We start from the raw sequence: 17,576 nt of genomic DNA on the forward strand, positions 1-17,576 counted from the left end.
ACTTGGATCATTGATAAGCACCACAAATAGCAACATTCCCAATGGAAGGCTTTAGGTGAAATATGACACAAGATAACTCCAATGGAGGGATTAATAGGTTGAAACGATCTCCTGAACAAAGAGAAAATGATGGATTTAAAATATCTCATTCTTGACAACATATGAATCATGAAACATGAAGGAAATTGTCAAGAGTGACATAACACCACCTCAAAAGATAAGGTACAAAGAATTGCACTTTGGAATGCAAGATGAAGAATACTTGAGCTTTTCCAAGAACAATCTTGAAGAACACTTTGAGAATGAGTTAAATCTTTAGTGAACCACCATATAGAGCCTCCATGAAGAATTCTGGTAATAAAAGAATGATAGGAAGAAAGAGAAGTTGAAAGAACAAGGTGAGCCTTGTGATGATTTAGATGAAGCTTCGCGACAAGATAATGCGGAAAACTTGGAACTCCGAAAAAGGAAAAGATGAAACACTAGAACCGAGAATTACTTCCTGATGAACAAACTCTGGAAGAAGGAACACTTGGATGAAACAAGAATAAGAATTATGTCATGCGTATCCTTCACCAATTTAAATTGATGACAAACATTGGATTTTGCATACTACTTATTCCCGTAGAAAGGATGGATTAAGAGAGATATAGCGCAAACTTGAGAAGGTATAGATGGAACCACCGGTGGGATTTGGAAACAATGAATGAATTAATTTATACGATAACAATGGAAGAGGAATGTTAAACGAACCAACGTAAGAATTGAAAATGAAAATAGCAAAGGCACAATTCACCGGGAAGAATTGGAAAACGAATGAAGATACTTGAGGGGAATTTGATACAAGAGAACGAAGAGATCACGAGCTGATTAGAGAATACTTGAGCAATGCACCGGTAAGATTTGGAGAACGATAGCTACACGCTGAGAATGAAGAATTGTGACATGATGGCCTTTGGATGAAAGAAATGGAAACAACTCATGAAATGCTCCGTATGGTAAGAAAAGAATTGTCACAATCAAAAACAATTATGAGGATGGCATCAAGCTAGAACCATGAATCTCTGGAAGAACGGGTAAGGATTTAAGAGGAACGCTTCTTCGGTCTTCACATGTTGAGAATGATGATGAGAACCACCATGAATTGTTGAGATACTTCGGGAGAATTAAAAGAGGAAAGGTTGAGCCAAAGATGAAAAGAATTTGAAAACAACCTTGGAGAAGCAGTATGACTGATGAAAATTCATTCTTACTTCAAACTTCGAAAGACTTTGGGAATGGCTCCGGATAAATTAGAAAAGTCAGGTAAGATCCTAGGAAAAGACCTGTGGGTTAGGGTCCACTTGAAAGAACCATCGTTGAAGAATTGCTTGAAATAGAGATTGCACTGGTAGAATTAAATAGCTTGAATGATAGAAAAACCTCGAACTAACTCGAACGGATTAAGAATGGAAACATGTCTTCTGAGATATCTTGAGCACTCCGGATTATGAACTGTGAGAGGTGAATAAATAAGAGAGCCTGGGATACGAAATTCACATGGGAAGATATGTGAAACAAAAGGGAAGAGACAAGATCAACACCGAAACTTGAAATTAATCCACCGGAGAAGAAAAATAACGAAGAATGATGAACTCAAAGCTCCGTTAGTATCTTCCTGAGAATCACCAGATAAGAACATTGGCGGGAAAAGAATGGAGAAACTTCACATCCATAAGATGGATACTTGATTAAGATATCTGAATCCTTGAAGAAAAAGGGTGGGAGGGTGGGGAAAACAAAGACAACTTGGGATGGATGAAACAAACACCGATGAGAAAACTTAGAGTTGATCTTGCGGCTGGGAAAAATGATGGGATCCACTTGAAGAGAAGCACGCCGGTTTGGAAAAGAATTGACATGACAATCTCGATAAACAAGAAGGATTAGTACTCCCATAGAAATATGAGAACACCGCTTGAAAGGTATGGAATCAACACTTGACATTGAAGCAACTCAAATACCACAACTCAAAACAAAACAAAGGATTGGCTTGCACAATAAGCCGAAACAAATACATATGATAGAGATTTACCCAATCCCATATCATGCATCTGTCGGAAAGATATTCTAGGATCTACTAGAATTCCCACATATAAACTCCCGAAACTTTCTGGTTATGCAATCTGGTGTTGGGGATATAGGGGAAGGAATATATATCTCACCCAAAACTAACAATCCCTACATCCAGGTTGTATCCATCCGTCAACACATAACCAAGAAACCTTCGGAAATCGTGTACCTCAACCTTCGAAAAGCATCCGTTATACGAGCTATGGCAATACTCCTGAGCTCCCGCCCCAGTACTGGGTGGCGTCGAGGTTATCTCACCAACAACTGCATAAAAGAGATTTTCGATGTCGGCAAAACTCAGGTATTCCAAAACTGCAACGATAAAATTATGACGACAACACCTCGGAGCTCAACTCCCCGGGTCACTACCACATAAAAGACAGGAGGCACCAAGAACAATGTTCTCGTCACAAAACCATCGGAACGATTCCAAGATACCCGCGTGATCCTAAAAAAAATTCTGAAAAATTGAGGAGAGGAAAGACAAAACATCTACGTCGAGAGTCCTCACCAGAGCGACGAAGGGGGATGAGGAGTAAAAAGAATCCTACTCTCCGATATATATAATCCTAAGAGTCAAAATAGTTTTTTTCTAGACTCAACAACGGCCAACAATCAAGGGGGCTCCTATGGTCGGTCGAGGCTCTCATACCAACTTGTCACGCCCAATATGTGATACTATCCTAAAGAGACTCGAAAGTCCCACCAAGGATAGAACCGCATATTGAAACGCTTTTGCAAGGTGGATATCATTACATCAACATAACATAATAGATGGGGATACATACAAGAGGCATATAATGCCACACGAATACAACATCATCTTACATACGAGCACCATCCGACTATGGATGAAACACAAACAGAAACTCAAACGACATCCACCCTGCTAGCCCAGGCTGCCGACCTGGAACCTATCCCCTGATCGAAGAAGAAGTAGAAGAAGAACTCCAAACAAGTAAACATCGCTCTCGCATCATGATCATCGCATAACCTGTACCTGCAACTATTGTTGTAGTAATCTGTGAGCCATGAGGACTCAGCAATCCCATTACCATGGGTATCAAGACTAGCAAAGCTTAATGGGTAAGGAAGGGGTAAAGTGGTGAGGTTGCAGCAGCGACTAAGCATATATGGTGGCTAACATCCGCAAATAAGAGCGAGAAGAGAGCAAGCGGAACAGTCGTGAAGCTAGCAATGATCAAGAAGTGATCCTGGACTCCTACTTACGTCAAACATAACCCAAAAACCGTGTTCACTTCCCGAACTCCGCCGAAAAGAGACCATCACGGCTACACACGTGGTTGATGCATTTTAATTCGGATCTGGTGTCAAGTTATCTACAACTGGACATGAACAAATTCCCATCTGCCCATAACCACGGGCACGGCTTTCAAAAGTTTATACCCTGCAGGGGTGTCCCAACTTAGCCCATGATAAGCTCTCGCGATCAACGAAGGATATACCTTCTCCTAGGAAGACCCGATCAGACTCGGAATCCCGGTTTACAAGACATTTCGACAATGGTAAAACAAGACCAGCAAAGCCGCCCGATGCGCCGACAATCCCGATAGGAGCTGCACATATCTCGTTCTCAGGGCAACACCGGATGAGACATCCGCCAAGCAATGGTTTGCTAGGAAGGGTGAAAAGGTTAGAGGCTGACATGGCAATTTGGGAGGCTTGATAAGCAATAGATAGGTAGCACAGCATAGCGATAGAATGAAGCAACTAGCATAGCAATGATAGTAGTGAGATCCAGGGTAGCGATCATCTTGCCTGAAATCCCGCTTGGAAGAAGAACGAGTCCATGAAGAAGACAAGCGGACGTGGTCGAACGAATCCTCACAACTCTGGAACGAAATCGAAGGCAACCCAGAAAGAAGCAATCAACATGGTAAACACACAAGCATAATCATGGCATGATGCACAAACAAGTATGATGCATGTCCGGTTTAAAGAGCATGGCATGGCAAAGTGCAACAAACAATACTACAAGTTAAGTGGAGCTCAATATGCAATGAGTTGCATATTGACGAAACACCACATTCAATTATTTCGTTCACTCCCGTTTAGGTACTCAACAATATTAAATGTTGTTAAACATGGCAAGAGGTGGAACATTAGTAATCCAACTATTTAGGCAAGTTTAAATGAGGCCGAAAACAACAAACAACAATTCCGGAAAATCCCCATATGCAAATTATGAATTTGGTACTGTTCTGCCCTAAACCATATTTTAGAGTTGTTAGACATGCAAGATGAGTGCATCAAGTTAATCTATGCATTTTTCCACCCCATTTACATATAAAGAACATTTAAAACCGAGCTACGGTTATTTAGTTATGAAATAAATCATTTTAACATGGCATATTAGCGAATTTAAACAAACAGCAAGTTAAACATTTTTAACATGGATAAAAGTTGCAAATTATTAATCTACACAAAATTCTAAGCATTTTACATATATAAATTATTTACATATGATGCACGGTTCATGAGGTATTATATGCATGGAGTCTAGGGTTTTTTCCTGCAAATCTGTAAATCACTGGATAATGCTAAAATCGCAGACAAGAAAAAAAACACTACGCGGGCCAAAACTGCTGGATCTGGGCTGCTCACCACGGGCTGAGGCCCAGGTCGGTGAGGTGGCAGGGGAAGAAGGCCGGCTGGCTTGAGGCCGAGCGGCCCTGATGGAGTTGGCCAGGGGCGCGGTCAACGGGACGACGAGCCAGCTGCTCCTGCTCGTTGCAGAAGAAGCAGAGGACGCAGCGGCAGCGGCGGTGCATGCGGCGTGATGCGGCAGGAGCTCCGGCGAGGCGGCCTCGTCGGGGATCGATCGGAACGGGACTGGAACGGCAGGGTCCGGCGGATCTGGGCGCAGGGATGGGGCTCCAGCGGCGCGACTTGGCTCCATGGAGATGGCGCCATGGGCTCCTGTAGGGGGAAGAGATGGGGAGGTGAGGGGCATCCAGAGGAAGCAGAGAAAGGAGAAAATATGGACATGGCAGGGAGTGGGAGAACCTGGCGGGAGGCTGCTCCGGCGAGCTCCAGCGGCAGGGCGGTCGACGACCGGAGGGAGGCGCGCGTGCGGAGAGGCGGTGAGGTGACGAGCGGGAGGAGGCGGTTGGCGCTCAAACGAGGGGCTCCTGGCTCGAGGTGATGAGCGCGGGGCGCTGCTGCTGCTGGCGGTGCAGGACGAAGGCAGAGGGCGACGGGGCTCATCTGTTGGTGGTGGTTGCCGGCGGCGAGGCGAGGTGGCCGGAGACGAGGCGAGGTGGAGGAGCACGGGGAGGCTCGGGCCTCCGAGGATACTGGCGCGGCGAGGATCTCGGGCAGGGAATAGCGGAGGAGCTCGGGGCTCGGGCGACCCGATTGGTCAACCGCGCAAGATGAGGGAGGCTGTCGGGGAGGATTTGGATCGGGAGGGATCCCGAGAAAATGAAGTGGCGGCGACTGGGGAGGATCCCTAGAAAATAGGGTTAGGTCCAAAATGGACTAGGAATAGACTATATATATATATATGAAAAAAGAGGGGAGTTGGATCATCCGATCAAAATCCGACGGTCGAGAATAAATTGCTTAGGGGAGTCCAGCAAATAAACGCAGATGTTTTAGGGATGTTTGGGGTTGATCCGGATTCATCAGTAACGACAACCCGGGTCGGGTTTGGGGAAGTTTCGGACACGCACGCAAGGGGGGTTTGGTCTTCACGGTCAAGAGGGAAGCAAAAACCCGATTGGTCTGGAACGGTCAGCGCGAGCAAGGCGATCCGAGGGAAGGTGATGAAGGCAAAGGGAGAAACGGCAACGACGAATGAATGCAAGTTTTACGAAAACAATGCCGATGCAAAGCGCATGATGCCATGATGAAATGCAAGACATGAACAAAATGCAAAACAAAAAAACAAAAACCCAACCATGGAGGGAAATAACATATCGCATCTCCGGAAAAGGCAAGAGTTGGAGTTACGAATATGGAAAGTTGTATCCGGGGCGTTACAGGGGCCCTTGCTGTTCTTCCAACTTTCTTTGAGGAGTTCGTCTGCCAACGTCCTCAACTCTTTGGCCAGTGCTTGTTTCGTGGAGTTCTTCGTCTCCATGGGTTGGCCCGCCAACATGGTCAACTCATTGGTCGGTGCTCGCTTCCTGGAGATCGCTGTCTCCAGTGGGTTGTCCGCCAGCAACTCTTTGCCTAGTGCTCCAGGATCCATCAATGAACTGACAAACAAAAAGCAATCGAAAGGAAACCACAATCGTAATGAAAACGGGAAAAGAATAGGATGTGAGAATCAGTCGGTGCTTCGCAAAAAGAAGATTATTGGAATGAAAATATAGCAGCATAACTGATTCGCCCACCTTTCCTTCGTCGGTAGAGAAGAAAAATGGCAGAAGTGAGTAGCCTGGAGTGAGGTTTTCTTCAAGAAAGGTAAGAAAGGGCTTGAACGAGCGTTCCAATGAAATGATGGTTGCTTCGTCCAGTCCAACTTGGAGGCCACCTTACCACTGCTGGTAAAGGTGTGGGTTTTGTGATATGACGGGTCATGACGGCAACACCGGGGTGACAGGTGAGTCTTGACTGTAGCACCTCGCTGTGATTTGGTGGATGGCACGCGGGCACAGATGCTTTGAAATGTCCCGCATGTAGATAGAGCGGCTAGTCATATAGGAGTGATCAATATTGTGCACCGCGACCAAGGCGGAGAGGAAAAACAGAGAACTACGTAATTAATGCATGAGTTTAATTAGGGTAGTTTTGTAAAGTACGAGATACATTCCTCCAATCGCAAAATGCCTTGGTTCATGAGATTTGAGATTTGAGCCCTATAAACCGGAGGGGAGGGGGTACTGCACACGGTGTAGTCTAGTCACTTGTTTTTTTTTAGCCGAAGTCTACTCACTTGTTGAAATCTCTAGAAAGGCAAATACTCCTTTCCTGTTTACAGGTCTATACTACTCCCTCCGTCTAGGTGTGTAAGTCACCTTACGAAAACCAAATAGTCCCAAAACACTTAGGCGCGGTGCATTAACTTCTACCTTGTTTCTTGTTTCTTGACATACGTATCAACCAATAAGAGATGAGAGGTGTGCATGCTTTTAATGACTTGCAATGGCTAGTTCATTGCATGGAATGCTATTAATTAGCAAATAAACATTGGTGACCCCAGGAGGAAATGGTGCTAAGCGCGTGGACCTATGCAGAATGAGTATCAACCAATGGATAATGGAGTTTAATTGTTAAACAATAGCAATTTTGTCTCATGCAAGAGCCTGACTAGTACTCCAAGGAACCACACCACGTTAGCATTTGCAACTGCCATGTTCGGTTTGCACTTGGCTCTTCGCCTCTTCGAGAAGACGAACAATGATGTTACTCCTACTTCTACAGTATCGAATCCACTGCTGCATGTCCGTCCACCTCATGCGGGACGGATAGCGTGTAGCAAAAGCTTCTACTTACTGCTCCTGCCTTTGTGTCCATGACAGGTGGGCCCAAGAGGTGGTTGGCCCACCTGTCATGCAGCCAAAGGCAGGTGCAGTTAAGGCACCGAAGCTCAGTCCGCGAGGGAGAGGGCGTCATAGTAATCAAATTTCTCGAGCTTGTACGAGTTGACGCGACACATCAAAGCACTGCATTCGATAAAACTCTTTTTACACATTTCAAATGGGCTACTTCGTATGTAGGAGTAGACATATTCTGCTTCGTATGTACTCCCTCCGTTCCAAAATATAAGTCTTTTTAGAGATTTCACTATGAACTACTCCTACGTACGAAACAAAATGAGTGAATCTACACTCTAAAATATGTCTATATACATCCGTATGTAGTTTGTAGTGGAATCCCTAAAAAGACTTACATTTAGGAACGGAGGGAGTAGTCACTTGTTGCAATCTCTAAAAAGACTTATATTTGGAAACGGAGGGAGTACAACGCATGCATGCATGCCGTGACTTTCCTTTTGATACTTGTATGTGTTGATTTGATGCACCTTGCCAAATTTTGACTATAAATTTAACTAACCAAATTTTCATGCATGTCACAAAAAATCACGGGGCTGTTTGGATTGTGACTATGTTTGTCTTATATTGCCACATTATTTTTCCCACACTTGCCACACTTGCCTAACCTTAGTTGCTCAAATTGTTAGACACACTTTGGCTTGCCTAAGGGAATCTTGCCAAAAAATTTGTGTCTATGACATGTGGGGTTCACTGCTAATAAAAAAATTCTTGTCTTAGGTGTGGCTAATAAAAAGACTTGTATTTAGGAACGGATGGAGTAGAAAATATAAATAATAATGCATGTTGGGGCAACCCACGTTTCCGCTAATTTTAGCCGTGGGCTTGTTCACAATTTTTACGAGGGGGTGGTTGTTCATTTAATGGAGGGACTTGTAGTACTACCAGACTTGAACGATACAAAGTGCGACCTGGCACACCATAACACCACTTGGAACAAGCGGGTAGCTATCTCAAAAAACAATCAACAACTAAAAAAACTGCGATCTGCCATGTAGTATAGTACACAATTTTAAACGATTGTTCTGATGGAGTGAAAAAGGAAAACTACCCCACTACTTATATATAGGTCGGAGCCTCCACGCTTGCTTGCTAGGGCTGCTCTATTCACACACTCTCATCCTCTCCAGATCTAAACAAGATAGGGGTAGTAACCCTGTCTTTCTCCCTTCAAAAACACTGGCTTTCTATCCTCACCGCTGGTTACAAATCCGGACGTATCCCTCCACCGGTGAAGGGGAGGAGGGGCAGCGTTTAGGCCATCGTCGACAACGAGGGAGGAGACCCACTGTCGGCCGCACCGTTATCTCTGGCCGAGCGCCGGCGCGGGAGGTCTTCTGATCCCTTTGTCGTTGCCTGTGGGCGGATCCGGCCTCCCGCCGCCCACTTATCCACATCCCGACGACCTTCAGGTATATCTTCGTTCGAAACCGCCTTAGCTCTACTTCCCCAGCTTGCTACGTCGCTGCATGTGCATCATTTTCTACCTCTCAGCCCCTCTCGATTGGATGGTCCAACGTCACCTATTTTTTTTCTATTGTTAGAGGTAAAGCTATTTCATGGAGTCGAATCTTGTACTCCCTCCGTCCGAAAATACTTGTCATTGAAATAAAGTGGGGGTGGGGGAATTTAGTATGTACATCGGACTTGGTACAAACAGGAAGGAAAGGGGATGAAAGTAGTACAGACTGGTCATCCAACCGGTCTCTTGGTAGAAAAGGGAAATATAGGGGTAACGTTGTACACAGTGGTATGACCAGGACTAGATTTGCTATCCACACATAGGAGTAGGTGGCTAGAGTGAACAAAAATGGGACCAACCCAGATAGTATGTTTCCTGGATGTTTGTTTCTCGGGGCAACAAACTACGAATCACCACTTTATGCCCCTGTTTACGTACATGGTGCTGTATTCCTGGTCCACCCACTGTCCCATGCCCTTATACCAAATATTTAGGCTCCGGTCGGAATAAAGGGGAAGAAAACATAAGTCTTGATGAAAATAGAGGAATAGGAAAGGAATGTAGGTATAAAACTATGGAACAGCGAACCGGAGGAAACTCTCAAGAGAATGTGTTCGGATGGACTACGAAATGTACAGATTTGTTTTTTTAGAGTAGCATGCTTGGCAGTATGAGATGCTATTTGTTTATTCAGTTGCACAGTGACTACTCTTGTCCTCACCTCACGTAGCACACATAGGTTGACTTTTTTATTCCGGCAAACACAGCACAGCAACCTGTCTAACGCATGGCAACGAGCACCTGCCTCGGGCTTCCGCCCCAAAAATGAGCAGCGCGTGGATGTTTCTAATCCGATGGAATCAGTACTACCAGACCAGCTTTCCTATGAAACACTATTCACCTTTCCCGTGTTCTGAACGGTTGGAAGCGAAAGAATACGGTAGGAATTGTGTTCCTATGAAAATCCTGCACCAAACCTATGAACCGAACGCAGCCTTAGCTGTTCTTAATATAATGTCCCTGGTAAAAATGAAGCCATGCCATTGTTTTTGTCTGTAATTGTTTGAGACTCTGACAAGTTTAGCCAAATGTTTTTGCCTGTAATTGTTTGAGACTCTGACTGTTTCCTCTGTGCCTTTTTGTGCAAATAGGGATATCCAATTCACCTGGTTGATGTTGTGACCTTTTGGTGCACTGCACAAAACTCTTCTTAAAAGAAGTGACTTTTGTGTTGTTTAACTGGAATGTCAGATGGAACAGTTGGTTCATTTTGGTGGAACTGCACAAAGGGAGATCTATGTTCCAATCCTCATCATCCATATTGGCGCCATAACCTTCCTTTAGGTAAGAATGATATTTAATGCATGTGTTCATCTCTATTTTCCGACTGCCATGAGAAAATAATGTTGTTTTTTACTAGTACACTTGTACTCCCTCACTGACAAAACTAATTCTGAATTAGAAGGCCAATCATGTACTTGGTTTCACCAACTGGTGAGGAGAAAGAGAAACATAGCATGAAGAGGAAGAAGAAGAAGAATAAACAGTGCCAAGGCGATCTTGCTGAAGCTAGAGGCCTCAGTCGAGGCTATTCAAGGGCTCCGACAACGACTACCTTACATGTGAGATGATCCTCTAGGGAGCCCTTCCACTTTTGCTGTCTCACTTAATTAATAAGGAGCACTTAAGTACCACTAATTTATTACTGCCTAATTTTCCTGTTGGAGTTAAACAAATCTTTAGTAGGACCCTATGCTGAATCATGTACGTGTGAATGTTTGTCTATGGAGGTGAATCATGTGGTGGAGCAGGGAGGGAATATTATTGGTGTCATGACATAATAGTACTATTGTTTTGCATGTCAATTTATTGCCATTGGTTCAATGAGGCAATGTTTTGCGTATTGTCCATCATGAATTTAATGCTACTGTTTGAGTAATATGCTAATGTATTCCTATCCTTTCTCACTAACCTAATGAAGGTTTCACCTTGTTCCTACTTGTGCAAACAGGGATCATGTTGTGCCAATCATCCATTTTAGTGGAACTACACAAGACAATACAATGAACTGTATCCCAGCCAGTGCTTTAACTCTGCTGGAAGTTCTTGATAATCTTTCGATATAATCTCAGCACTGGTAAACAAGAGTGATTTCAACCATACATTTGAAGTGCACAAAAATATATACTATTGTGTGATTCCAGTGAGTGCTTTATCATCTCTTATGGGACTACATGAATAAGCTTTTTTTCTCAGGTTGGTACGGAACTAAGGCCTTCATCCATATTAGTTTGCTATCATCTCTATTTGTATCGTGCTACTGTCATGAGAAACTCCTTTATCTTTGCACTTTTAAGTTTTGCAACCTATGATAAATGGCAATGCTTCGAGTGTTGAGTTGAGCTAACTGGCACTGATTAAATAAACTAATACCTCTCTTTAAGCAAGACTACTATGTTGCTAACTTTACCCATTAAGATAATGAGGGTGCCTCTATTTGTTAGTGTATGTTTCATCAACTAGTCCCACTATTACAGTAATCTCACTCTCTCAATATATGTGCCAACAGGGATGCTCGATTTTGGTGGAACTGCACAAAAACTTTGGGTGCTCCATTGACTCGACAGCTTCCGTCCTTTCCTGTCACTCGCTAATCTCCGCTTGCTTTCTTCCTTTGCTGTCAGTCGCTTGGCTTATCTCGGCTTCTAGTCAAAGGAAATAGTAATTGATATGCTACCTCACACAGGTAGGTACTAGTCTTTATCCTGATTATTGTGCCTGTCATATGTATTGGTAATTTGGTATTGTGCTACTGTTTGCCGATTTCATAAAGGAGTAATTTGGAGCCTGAACTCGCAGGCAAATCATTACATCGGGTGATTTCAGTAGAACTGCACAAAATGATCAGATGGACAAGTACTTATGCTGCTGCTATGTACTCCAAAGTTCACTCAGACAAGCATAAATGTTGACAATAAGTTCCTATATTCATTCGAGTATCAACCGGCGTCAACCAATTGTCAAACTCCAAGTATTAGGAGAGTGAACGCCAAAAATATTGCTTGGTGCATAGCCCAGAAAAACGCAGTCCAGTCTTTGGTCCCAACTTGTGCCTTTTGGTTATCGGCACATATGGTAGCGAACTATATGGCATGGAGTCTAAAGATTCCACACAAGTTGGTTGACGCATATATTCATCTGGGACTTAATCAGTCTGCACGCCAAGGATGCTCCATTTCAGTTGAACTGCACAAAAAATTTGGGTGGTTCCTTTTCTCAACCGCCTCCTTTCTCGTCTGCAATGTAGAATTTTGGCGAGATACAGGACCAAGATGAGCCAGTAAACTAGTTGGATGAAAGTAGTGGCCAAGTTGCTCAAACCTCCGTCGGCACGAGGCCACTATTTGAGGATAAACCTACAAGCAAAGTTCAGATTGTCTGTGCTGCCTCTTATGTACTCGAAAGTTTACTCGTACAAGAACTAATTTTAGCAAGAAGTACCTCTGATTGAACACCATTTACCAGTCTGTACCCTAGGTAATTAAAGTTCGTCCATGGATCATATTGGCTGTGATCTCAATCATTTGGATGCATAAACATACTGAACATGTGTATATCTGAATCTTTTTGTGAATTATGTATGAATATTGTCGTGTGATCTATCAATCATTTGGATGCATAGATATGCTGAGCTTGTGTATATATGAATCTTTTGAGCTGTTGATAGTGAATGTTGGCTATGAATATGAACGTGTCCTGTGAACCTGAGTTTGATATGAATTGCAACAGAACCAGTTATAACCCTTCTACTCCTCTCAATTTGTGACTCCACTGCCGCATTTTCCCATCTCCGAGTCGTTCCCGTCCGAGGCCTCGCCATTATCCACCGCCTCGCTGTGTTCAGTGCGGCGTGGTCAACAAACGAGAGTCATCGGAAGAGGACTGTACATGGAGAGCCTGATGGCTGGGACCCACGAGGTCCATGGCCGCACGCAAGGAAAGTTCCTTCTTATTAAGCTGAAAAAAAATGTTTCCTCCACCTGATAGCTGGGACCCACCGGCTGTATCTTCGCACAGAAGGAAGTGCCTCCTTGTTTTGCGAAAAAAATTATTCATCCCGTTGACAGCTGGGACCCGTGAGATTTGGTGACTGACTTGTGGGCCTGCTAAGTGGACGTGTACGCATGGCTTTGTCAACTTAATCAACAAATGATTCTAGCAGCTGGACCATTGGATGTTAATCCAACAGCCGTGCTCCTTCTTCAACCTCTGTTCTTGCTCCTGTCTCCCGTGGGCGGCACCGCGGATGTGCTGCCGCGCACCCGAACCAGTGAAGTTTCCCACTCCTCTCCATCTGCGACTCCACTGCCCCATCTTCCCCATCTCCGGGTCGTTCCAATCTGGGTGCGCTTGGCATGGTGTGGTCAACATGGTCAACAACCGAGAGTCATCGGAAGATGACTGTGCGTGAGAGGTTGACAGTGGGGACGCACCACGCCCATGGACGCATGCATGCAACGGAACGCGGCGAGGTCAACGTGGTCAAGGAACGACTTCCATCGGAAGTATACTATACGTGGAGAGTCTCAGCTGGGTCCACGGCTACTGGAGCTACCCCGCAACGAAGCAGCTGTGCTACCAGGTCATGGTTGGACGTCGCCGGAACCAGGTATGATCAAGATTTCATGTGATGGAGCACTCAATGTGGCAGAAGGTCGAGGAGGTGCGGGTGGCATAGCCCGGTCCGTATCCGCGCTCTTGGGTGCTTGGTGCCAGCCTTTCGGTGACATATCCGATCCTCTTATAATGGAAGCCCTATCAATGCAAGAAGGAACGCTTTTTTCAAAACTTCGAGGCCTATCGCATGTGATAATGGAGACTGACTGTCAAGAGTTAGTGCAACTCTGGCAAACACGCCACAACTCATGTTCGGTTGTGGCTCCTATCCTAGATGAAATAGGAGAGATTAGTTGTGATTTTTCTGTTTTTGAGATTCAACATGTATTAAGGTCAGCAAACTTACCAGCACATTATGTGCAAAACGTGCATGCACATTGAATGTGACCGAATGTTGGCTAGAGGAGACCCCTAGTTTTTTGGTAACCAGCCTTCTGGCTGATTGCCCGGGGAACACTTTTGTTGAATAAAGCTCTCTGATTTGCCCGCAAAAAAAGTAAGTGCCTCCTTATTACGTGGAAAATAATGATTCCTCCAACTGACAGCAAGGACCCACTGGACAGGGCACCGTATTTTGCGGAAAAAAACGTTTGCCCCCTAACTGCTGGGACCCACCTGACGGGCCACCGTATTTCGCAAAAAAACGTCCCCCCCCCCCGCTGTCAGCTCGGACCCACCGGAAGTGCCTCCTTATTACGCACAAAAAAATGAATACTGCCCCTGCTAGCTGGGACCCACCTTGCTGGGAGGCTGACTTGTGGGCCTACTAAGTTGACGGGGACGAAGGGCTTTGTCAACTTAGTCAATATGAACGATTCTAGCTCCAGTGACCGTACGACGTCCATCCAACGGCCGTAGTGCTTCTTCAACCTCTGGTCTTCTTGCTCCAGCCGCCCAAAGCAGCGCCGGTCGTGCCTCATGCTCCTGCCTCCCATGGCCGGCTGTGCTGCCATGGAGGACTCACCGCCCCCTACTATTCCCATCGCTGGCCAGGCCCTGCGGCGACGGCAGCCTCACACCGCAGCCGAACCAGTGAACCCTTGTACTCCTCTCCGCGCGGGCTTCCACTGCCGCGTCTTCCCCGGCTCCACATCGTCCCCTTCCTAGGCCTCGTCGTCGTCCACCGCCGTGGTGCTCTCCGCGCGGCGTGGTCTACGTGGTCAAGGAACAACTTCCATCAGAAGAGTATTGTACGTGGAGAGGCTGACAGCTGGGTCCACGGCCACAACCCAGTTTTTTTTGTGATTTGCCAAGTAAGTCACTTTGTCAAGCCTGTTGGGCTGCAAATCTTACAAGACGAGAAGAGCTTTCATTCGGCTGGCCGAGAAAATGGTCCATCAGTAATGAGAAATGGGTTGTACATTTTTAAAACACATCAAAGCGACAATTAGTTTCAAGTATCTTTTTTCTTCATTTCGAGATTTTAAATTACATTAATTTTTATGCATGGAGAATTTGTTGGATTTTATATTGATATACATTTAGTTTTAAAATCAGTTTGAATGTGAGTCGAAATTTCGGGATTAAAAACAGTTCGGACCGCACCGAAATATGCAAAATTTCGTATATTTTTTTAACCGTGGCCACAATATGGGCTTTAATGCTAATAAAAAGAATATGGGCTCCAAAAAAACCTTAAGAATTAGCAAATGGGTTGTAAATTATTAGAAATAATGGCAGATGGGTTGTATGTTGTTTGCCACATATTTGAGGCTTTCCTAAAAAAAGGTTGACGCACAAGCAGTGACGGTTGGATGGCCATCCAACGGCCGTCGTGCTTCTTCAATCTCTGCTCTTCCTGCTCCAGCCGCTCAAACAAGCGCCGGCGAGACTGCCTGCTCCCTCCTCCCCTCGGCCGGCTGTGCTGCCGCGCAGGCCTCACTGCCCCATCGTACTCCCATCGCTGGCCTAGCCATCCCTCTACTCACCCACACCTGCTGTTATTCTCCGGCGACGGCAGACGAACCAGTAAACCCTCGTTCAGTCGTACTCCCCTCCGCGTGGGAAACAACTGCTGAGTCTTCCCTGCCTCCGTGTCGTTCCCTTCCTAGGCCTCGTTGTCGCCCACCGCCCTGGTGCTCTCAGCGCGGCCTGGTCAACATGGTCAACGACTGGCATGCATCTGAAGTGGACTGTACGTGGAGAGGCCGATAGCTGGGTCCATGGCCGCACGCAAGGAAATGCCTCCTTATTAGGCGCAAAATAATAATTCGTCCACCTGACATCAGGGACCCACCGAAAGGGCCTCAGTATTTCGCGAAAAACACGTTACCGCCGCAGACAGCTCAGACCCACCAGCTATATCTTCGCACGCAAGGAAGTGCTTCCTTATTACGCACAAAAAAATGAATACTCCCCATGTTAGCTGGGAACCAGTATAGTGGCAGGCTGACTTGTGGGCCTACTAAGTTGACGGGGACGGAGGGCTTTGTCAAGTTAGTCAATATGCACGATTCTAGCTCCAGTGACCGTACGATGTCCATCCAACGGCCGTAGTGCTTCTTCAACCTCTGGTCTTCTTGCTCCAGCTGCCCAAACCAGCGCTGGTCGTGCCTCGTGCTCCTGCCTCCCGTGGCCGGCTGTGATGCGGCGGAGGCCTCACCGCCCCCTACTACTCCCACCGCTGGCCAGGCCATCCCTCTACTCACCCACACCCCCTGTTATTCTGCGGCGACGGCAGCCTCACACCGCAGCGAACCAGTGAACCCTCGTACTCCTCTACGCGTGGGCAGCCAATGCCGCGTCTTCCCCGGCTCCGCGCCGTCCCCATCCTAGGCCTCGCCGTCGTCCACCGCCCTGGTGCTCTCGACGCGGCATGGTCAACGTGGTCAAGGAACGGCTTCCATCGGACATGGACTATACATGGAGAGGCTGACAGCTGGGTCCATGGCCGCAGCAAGGAAGTGCCTCCTTATTACGTGAAAAATAATTATTCCTCCACCTGATAGCGGGGACCCACCGGACGGGCCACCATATTTTGCGAAAAAAACGTTTCCTCCCTGACTGCTGAGACCCACCAGCTACACCTTCGCACGCAAGAAAGTGCGTTCGGGCAAAAAAAATGATTCGCCCCCCTGACCGCTGGGACCCACCAGCTACATCTTCGCACGCAAGGAAGTGCGTCCGGGCAAAAAAAACGATTCACCCCCCTGACTACTGGGACCCACCAGCTACATCTTCGCACGCAAGGAAGTGCCTGACAGTCGGGACCCACCTGGTCGAAGCATACGTAGCATTGTCATTCTGGTCGCGAACGTGTACGTACATACTGTTCGATGTAGAGGCGCGCACGTGTCGTAGATGTAGAGGCGCGCACGTGTCCTAGTAGAGGCGCGCACGTAGCATGTACACGTACGTACAGCGGCAAGGGTGCAAGAAAGAAAATACGGCCACGTATGTACATACGGGCAGGGTCTCTAACGCCTATTGCGCATACATACATGGCTGGGTCGGAACGGAGAAACAGCGTCGTCGTCGTGTTCATGGGGAGCCAACCGGCTGGGTCGGAACGGAATGCGTGGTCGTGTTCATCGGGAGGGTTTGGACGAAACAGGCAATGGAAACGAGGCCTGGCGTACAGCACAACGGAGGAAACGGCCTTGTGTTTGACCGGCCATGTTCGAAACGGGGTCCTGTTGATCGGGAGGGGCCTGGCGTACCGCAAAACGGAGGAAACGAACCTCCTATGGTCGAAACGGGGGTCCTGTTGATCGGGAGGGGTGTGGCGTACCGCAAAACAAAGGAAACGGACCTCCTATGGTCGAAACAGGGGTCCTGTTCATCGAGAGGGGTGTGGCGTACCG

The 17,576-nt window shown here is 46.4% G+C and overlaps 1 long non-coding RNA gene across 1 annotated transcript; it reads right to left on the reverse strand.

Annotated features, from left to right (window-relative positions):
* Window positions 1-3,906: 3,906 nt before the first annotated feature.
* LOC119322178 lies at window positions 3,907-5,561 on the reverse strand. The gene is made up of 3 exons (XR_005155444.1): window positions 5,140-5,561; window positions 4,738-5,052; window positions 3,907-3,965 (listed from the first exon to the last, which is right to left on the reverse strand). It is a non-coding gene; the product is annotated as an uncharacterized LOC119322178 (long non-coding RNA).
* Between the last annotated feature and the right edge of the window lie 12,015 nt (window positions 5,562-17,576).

Source organism: Triticum dicoccoides, chromosome 6B, assembly GCF_002162155.2.
Source record: "Triticum dicoccoides isolate Atlit2015 ecotype Zavitan chromosome 6B, WEW_v2.0, whole genome shotgun sequence".
Taxonomy (NCBI): Eukaryota; Viridiplantae; Streptophyta; class Magnoliopsida; order Poales; family Poaceae; genus Triticum; species Triticum dicoccoides.